The sequence below is a fragment of the Lipotes vexillifer genome, unplaced genomic scaffold (assembly GCF_000442215.2).
Source record: "Lipotes vexillifer unplaced genomic scaffold, Lipotes_vexillifer_v1.1 scaffold778, whole genome shotgun sequence".
In the NCBI taxonomy this organism is placed as follows: Eukaryota; Metazoa; Chordata; class Mammalia; order Artiodactyla; family Lipotidae; genus Lipotes; species Lipotes vexillifer.
The window spans coordinates 687,326-695,682 of record NW_006774127.1 but is presented as its reverse complement, the minus strand read 5'-3'; the positions used below and the strand labels follow the sequence as shown (position 1 = coordinate 695,682).

General features: G+C 40.6%; 1 pseudogene; it reads left to right on the top strand.

Moving 5' to 3' along the window:
• The first annotated feature begins 621 nt into the window (after positions 1-621).
• LOC103089139 (E3 ubiquitin-protein ligase RNF167 pseudogene) lies at positions 622-1,681 on the top strand (annotated as a pseudogene).
• Positions 1,682-8,357: the final 6,676 nt, after the last annotated feature.

Sequence of the window (8,357 nt, the reverse complement as noted above, 5' to 3'; positions counted from 1 at the left end):
GGCCCGCGTACCGAAAAAAAAAAAAAAAAATCTGCTAGAAATTTCTCCATTTGGCTTGTTCTGATGCAAAATCGAGCGAGCCAGGTTAAACCAGAGCTAGGAGGTCTCTGGAGACAGACTCTGAAAGATTTCCGCTGATGGGGCGGAAGTGTGGCGAGCAGTCTCGCGAGACCTGAAGGTACCGCGGCTGTAGTGGCAGCATAGCAGAAGAAGGAAGAGAGGACCGGAAGTGCTGCGTCTTGAGTGTACCATGCCGGAAGTAGCCTGATTTTCTTTACCGGAAATCCTTTGCCCGCGGATAGGAAAACGGACCACCTGGCTGGAAGCCCCATCTCCTTGAGTTCCCCGACTCTTCCAGAAGTTTTTCTGTCACCTGTGCTTGCCCCATTCTCTTTTCCGTTTTATCTGTATACCAGAAAAGGGTACATGAATGTCTTTCTCCTAGGTCCACTAAACGAGTTAGAGCTGGGGTTCCTTCCCTATACCCCCATGTAGCTGCAGAGTAGCACCTGGGGGTGGTTGGACCTCTGGGATCTTGAAGGAAGGGGGAGAGGGCTCAGAACAACGCTTCTGCTTCTGCCACCAAGATGCAGCCTCCTCAGCCTTTCCCCCACTGCTACCATGCACCCTGCGGCTCTCCGTCTTCCTGCGGTTGTGGCCACTGTGCTGTGAGGAGCGGCTCCTGTCACGGGGCTCATTTGAGCGACTTCAGACCACAATGGCAGCATGGAATTTGCAGACCTCCCAGCTCTCTTTGGGGCTACCTTGAGCCAGAGGGACTTAAGGGGTTCCTTGTGGAGGCTCGCCCAGCCAACGCCTGCAGCCCCATTGCTCCACCGCCCCCAGCCCGGGTCAGTGGGTCAGTTTTCATTGCACTGCTTCCAAGATTTGACTGCAACTTTGACCTCAAAGTCCTAAATGCTCAGAAGGCTGGGTATGGTGCAGCTGTGGTGCACAATGTGAATTCCAATGAACTTCTGATCATGCTTTGGAATAATGAGGAAATCCAGCAGCATATCTGGATCACGTCTGTGTTTATCAGCGAGAGGAGCTCTAAGTACCTGCGTGACCTCTTTGTCTACCAGAAGGGGGCTCAGGTGCTTCTGGTCCCAGATGATGGATTCCTCTTGGCCTATTGCCTCATCCTTTTCTTGGGGATTTTGGGAGTGCTAATTTTGGGTATGGGAGCGTTGTTGAGAGTTCCTTGTATTCAGCTCCAGAAAGAGCACCAGAGAAAACCACTGACCAAAGAGCAACTGAAACAGATTCCTACACATGACTCTCAGAAGGAGACCAGTATGATGTCTGTGCTATCTGCCTGGATGCATATGAGGATGGGGACAAGCTGAGGGTACTTCCCTGTGCTCATGCCTATCACTGCTGCTGTGTGGACCCATGGCTCACTAAGACCCAGAAGACCTGCCCTATCTGCAAGCAGCCTGTTCGTCGGGATCCTGGAGGGGAGGAGCTGGAGGACGGAACTCAGGGGCAAGTGGGTCATAGGGAAGGGGGCCCAAGGGGCCACCCTGCCTCAGCACGGACCCCACTTCTGGGCTCTAGGACCGCACTTCCCACCTCCTTTGGCTCCCTAGCCCCAGCCCCCTTTGTGTTTCTTGGGTCTTCAACAGATCCCTCACCCTCTCCATCCTCCTCTTCCTCTTCAGCTGTCATCCTGATCTAATACTCCCTTTCTTTCCCACCTTTTGCAACCTATTTGCATAGCTCCTCTTCCTCCCTCAAGTCTTCTCTGTTGAAGGATAGGAGATATTCCTACGCCAGGTTTCTCCCTAACCCGACCCCATCCTTTTGAGGGGGTTCGATGTGCAAAGTGACTGGGTCTTCACTTACTGCCTTAATAAAATTTTTTTGTGGACTTAAAAAAAATTCAGATGCATGTGAAAGCCATAGGCAAAAGCTGTCAAAAACAATTTAAAAGAGCATATTTTTTATTATTTGTGTCAAGGATGAAAAGATAATTAGAAATATTATTTTAAGTAACTCTTAAGAGTATCTTAAATTTACGTTGAGATATTAACATTTCACATTTGGCCTCACAATGCAATTTCTGAAATCTAAAAATTTCAGTGCCTCTCCTTTAACCATTTTAGATCGGGTGTATGTGAAGTAATCTACACTTGTCTAAATGTTTAATTATCAGTTAATACCTGAAGAGTACAAAGCCGTTGCAATGTCTCCATGGTCATGAGAAAAAAATATCTTGGCTGTAGGTCTCTGGTCCTCTGCTTTACCTGTAAAGTGGCTGTGTAAGAAGATTCTGTTGTTTTATAGCTTGCTGGCATTAGTATTCTAATCCTACTAATTGGGGTGGAATTTTAAGAGAATGCTTTTTAGCTTTGTCTTTTCATCTCTTGGAATTAAAAAAAAAACTATTTAAATGAAGGAAACATGCAACATCAAATACTTTTCACCTGAGAGTGATAATTGTTCAGCCATACCAAGTATCTTCTGTGACTGGAGGTGCCCATGTAATTGTATAAAATGGAAGTTAGCTAATAGGGGATCATTAAATATGTCCTTTCTTTTTAGAAATTAAGGTCATTTTCACCCTTTAATGATTGTTAATGTTAGCTAAGCTACTTTTCATTTGCATGGCCAATTTCAACTCATCTCAAACTTCCAGGCACTACATTGATAATGCAAATGACTAAATACTCTCAGTATAACTCTGTTATTTGGATTAGAATGCCCTGTTTCATGCAAGCCTTGAAATAAACACTTAAATCACACTGAAAGCCTTCTATCTTGGAATGCAGAATCAATAGTCATAAGAAGATTTACTATTTAAATTAATACATAGTTTTGTTTCCATAAAGATGCATTTAAAATCGTAATATTAGAGCCAAAATCCTATTAAATCAATTGTTGATACTACTGCAATTGATTATTCTATTCACTAATGTTATGCTCCAGTTTTTTGATTTGATATTTCCCACAATATGCATTCTTTGGCAGGAGGTTGCATGGAAAAGTGTGCATTGGTAAGCATTACCCAACATTGAGGGCTGCAGTATGTTGGGGTCCCCAAGGAACAGACTCTGAGGTGGAGCTTTGTTTGCATAAGTTGAGTGAGTTTAGGAAGCAGAACTGGGCAGAGGTAAAAGTTGGAGGATGGTGTGGTTGCACCCGAAGCCTCAGGAGATCCCCCAGAGGGCACTGGAGCTGGGATGGCCTTGAAGAATTGTCCCAAATCGAAGCAAAGGAGCTGAATCCACATGCCTCTGAACTAACCAGTCATTTCTTACAGGCTGTCATGGGGGAAGAGAAGTGGCTTTGGGCTGGGTAGTTTTGTTCATACAAGGACAATTCCTGGAGAGAGACTCAGCTCTATTTGCACAGTTACTGTATGAACACGTGGAGTGGCATGCAACATTCAGAATGATGGAGTGAGGGCAGGAGGAAGAAAAAGAAGGCCGAGCTAAGCACACCATAAGAATTCAGGTTCCTCTTCTTTCTGCTGTACTGTGTTCTGTTTTATAGTAGATTATAAAGAAGATAAAATTCACAGATTCTTGTTTATTCTGCCATAAGTACTGGTGATCACAAATGCACTAATTATTGTTTGGACTAGATGAAGATACTTAAATTCAGCACTTCTTACTGTCCATCCTATTTTTGCTACAATGACATTTTTTTTTGGTCAACCTATTAAGCACTGTTGAAATTACCTGCTTTCCCTCATGAGATGCTTCTATGCAGCATAGTTCTGTGTGGATTCTCTCTTAAGTGCTCACAATGACAGAACTATTTCCTTGGGTTATTTGGGGGAAACCCAAATCTCCCACTCACCATTAGAAAGCCCCATCCATCTATTATTTACAAATGGCAGGACTATGTTCCCTAGGTCCTCATTTCCATATTGCACATAATGGGACTCAACACCTTAACGACTGTGATGGAATATTTTACTCAACATACCATAGGAGAGCATTTCTTTTGGTAAGAGTTTCCTCTCAATCCTCCTAAAATCACTTTTTCTAGGTCCCAGGACTCAACTCTGTCCCCTTCACATTTATTTTGCTAGTTTCCTCACATGGATATACTTTAATCTTTGCAGAATTCATATGATGGAATATTTGACAATTAAGGTATATCTTTGAATTTAAATTCATGTATTTTTTCCAGTCAAAACCATTTCACAAAATTTTTAGGACTTTTAAAAAGTGATTTGTGAAAATGTTTTTTAAAGACAATGCAGAATTATTATGACTTAATTTTATTATTTTTTTAAATTACTATTTTATTTTTCAAGTTTGTTGTATAGCACCTCCCTAGACTGTAAATTCCTTAAGGGAAGAAACAATAAATTTAACTTCATTATCCTGAGGTACAAGCCTGAGATTGTCACATACCTGAATGAATACATAAGTGAATATTTAAATCATTTCTTTAAAGTTTGAATATATGAATGAGATTTTAACCTTTTTTTTTCATAACGAATGTGTCTTGTACCAAATCAATGTGGAGAGAAGTCAGTGGCATGTTTTTAAAGATGTATTGATGGTAACAAGGGCACTGCAAAGTTCCGTTGTCTCTGTCCTTTTCCCAGATAGCCATCCTAACTCCACACATTAAAAAAATCTATTCATCCATTAATTCATCCACACCTCCATCCTTCCACCCAACTAATCAACCAGTCATTCATTCTGTAAATATTAAGTTGTATACTGGTTATATAACTGTATCAAGATAGATATGACCCTGCCCTCACGTGGAGAAGAGACTATTAGGCCCATCACATAAAATATGAGAAATACTGTTATGGAAAAGTACACCTCTAATAATTATCAGAGTAGAGACCTTTAGATGGGGAAAAGAATCTAGAAATCATGGGGGAGGAAATAAAAATTATGCTGAGACCTCGAGGGTGGATAGGGGTTGATCAAGAAATGAGGAGAGGCGAAGCATAATGAGAAGAGACTATTAGGCCCATCACATAAAATATGAGAAATACTGTTATGGAAAAGTACACCTCTAATAATTATCAGAGTAGAGACCTTTAGATGGGGAAAAGAATCTAGAAATCATGGGGGAGGAAATAAAAATTATGCTGAGACCTCGAGGGTGGATAGGGGTTGATCAAGAAATGAGGAGAGGCAGACTGAAGCATAATGCCTGTAAACCTAAAGGGAAAGAGATCATGATGTGTTCTAGGACCAAAAAAAGACTTTCAGTATTTCTAGGGCTTGAACTGTGAAGAAGGGTGTAAAGAGTGATGAGGCAGCTAGTATGAGTAGGGGCTGGAACTTCAAATGCTCAATAAACCGTGTCAACTTAAAAAATATGCACAACCTAAAAGTTGAGAGTTATGTATTATTCGGTGGGAAGTTTTAGGACTTCAAGCCCGGAGGTAACATCTCAAGTGACCCTGAGAGAACTTCTCAGAGGAGGCGGTGGAGGGGAGAACCAGGTTATACAGAAGTTTTGCAACAAAGGGCAGGTAGTCTGAAAGTCAAAAGATGATTGTTAAAGGAAAACCAGATATGTCAAGTTAAGGAACTTAGCGCTTTTCTATGTATGAGAAGATGCAAGAATCTGGGTTTTTATTTTGAAAAATATGTTTAGAAAGCAAATTTGACATAGCTTATATCCTCTGACAATTCACATATGATAGAACTATGGTAAAAATCTTGTTCATATTGATTTTCTGTCATTCTTAATAAAGTATAATTGGATAAATCTAAAAAAAAAAGAATCTGGGTTCACTGAAATCATTCCTTTGATATTCACCTCAGTTATCTGGGGCCAATATCCTGTATTTTTGAATCCTGAGGGATCACCACAGGGGGTGACTGCCTTCTGATGGCTGCTAGATGGCAGGCCTTCTTTCCTTCCTGAGTTCCCTCAGGGCTCGCATTGGAGGGCTGCAATTGCTGATGACTGTGACATCCTTTGTTTAATGATATGGCAGGAAATATTCCATTTCTCAACTGGTTAGAGTTTAAAGTTCTCATCATGACAGAATTGTAGAGAATGGGCTACTAGGTGGGGAGAGGGGGCAAGATGAGGGCTGGGAGGCCAGTTAGAAGACAGTGTAATAACCCATGTGAGGGAGATGGTCACCTGACCTCTGGTAGTGGCTGTAGGATTTTGAGGAAAAAACTAGCAGGTAGCGGCTGTGGGATTGGGAAGAAAAACTATCTCAAGTAAACTCTCTTAGTTACAAGGAACTGGGAGAACGTGAAAAGATCCAAATGAAGAAAACTTCACAATTAGTAGACACAGGTAAAACTTACGTCTCTATGTGGGCGAGTTGTATCATCTTTGTAAAGGCGATAATTTTTGAAAATTTATTTTTGAGAGCTGTTGTTTAGTTTTTCTTTTTAACAAGACTGATTAACCTTTCTAATGTTGAAGAGATAGAAGAAACAAAGACGGAAATTTAAATAGAGGAGTGTTTTCTGTTTGGAAGCAAAATCAAAACAAGATGCCAGGCTGTGCTGAACATACATGCTCTCTGAGCCTATGAATATAATGTGGTCAGACAAACCACACACAGAGTCAGGGTCTCCTGCGATTTCTTTCAAAAGGGATGAAAAACCACAGACAAGGACGAAAAAGCTGAGAGTGCATTTCAGGTCTGGATCTTCTTTCCTCTTGATTGAAAAAGGCATGAAAAGATTTGCAACAATAATTTCGGGAGAAGACAAATTGTAGTAAATAATAATTGTTGCATTAAGACACTGCAATATTGGTTTATAAAAGCCCATTCAAAGTTTTAAAAATCATAGATATATTTCTATAATATTTATTTAGTACATTGGTATGATGCTTAAAGGATCTCCATTAGTAATTTTGATCTTTATTCAACAATTGACCATGATTAGTAATTATTTGTGGCTGATTTGCTCTTGTTATCACTGTAGGTTATTATTTTTATGAATTTCATATTGCCTATTTTTTAAAGATAATTTTATTTACCTAAAGATGAAGAGGAACTTTGATTGTCTGAGATTGCCTGCAGTGGCCTTAATAGTCAAAGAGATGGTTTACTTTGCCTGGAAAAGGAAATGTGACCCTGGGATTACACCCTTGAGAGATGATACTTCAATTCAAATTGGGATTCACAGAGTAATTGCAGCCTGTGGTAATGCATCTTCAGCATCTTAAAATAGCTGTTAGCTGGGTAGAGCTTTCCCCTAGAGGAATGGCAGTGTTCACTAGAAGATGTCTTTTGTCTCTTTCAAACCACTGGAGCAGCCTTTGAACAATGCACAAAGAAACACAATATTTAATATTTTCTGGATTGATTTGAGAATTCACTGAGAACAAATATATTAACGTCTGTTTTGGATTGTGCTGAAAATTTTTTAAAAAAGTGAAACAGTAAATAAAATAATATCTGGAAAGATTTCATACTTGGCTTATTTTTTGTTTGTGTGCTTCCAATAGTGGGCATAAAATTTGGACTTCCTGGAGCTCTTCCTTAATGTGCAAGCTAGTAACTGAACAAACTCTTCATGTATTGGGTCATTAAACCCATAATCTCCATGTTCTTTACAGAAAAACACGTAAAGAATACAAATATGTCACCATTTTTTTTCTATCCCTAGTCGTAAACAGTGACTGACAGCAAGCAGTGAGATATTTCTTTATTCTTAATTGCACAAATTGAGCCAATGGTTTTCTTAAATATTCAGTGAACTGAGTTATTTGACTGTTTTTGTTGGTGAGAATTTGGACAAGAAATTAAGAAAATCTGCTTTTAAAAAGCCCCTTAGAAGGTCCTTTATTCACATAGAGAGTTGTAAAACACAGAAAAACGTGAAGAGGGAGTGGAATGTGGCAGGTGGGAGACTGAGCCACACCTAAAAGGCAAGAGACTATGAGGGGTGATGACTGGGTGTTTACAGATTCTTCTCTCATGTCCAAAACTGATGGATGGCAAACTGCCCCCAAGGAAGCCTGTTGGGAGCACAGTACCTAGGTTGAGAGGAGAGAGCATGGCTGTCCGAATGGTTACGAAAATACTAAACCCAGAAGAAAAGACAAAAGCCAAGTCAGAAAGCAAGTGAAAAGATTGAGTCCAGAGAGAATGTATTTATAGCAAATTGGAAGAGCAAGAAAGTAAATGACAGACCGGTAGCAAGGTTGGGTGATCAAGGAGACTGGGACAAGAGGATGGACTCTAAGATGTCTTCGGGTTGATCCAGTCAGTTCAGGAATGAAATCTGCAAATACTGAGAGGCAGCTAGGCAGTTAATTTAGAAATCCTTGACTACAGTGGTAGATGCTCAAAGGAAACCCATTGGGTTCAAGAGAGGACAGGCAGGGACTTGGCATTAAGAATAAAACATCAGGGCTTCCCTGGTGGCGCAGTGGTTGAGAGTCCGCCTGCC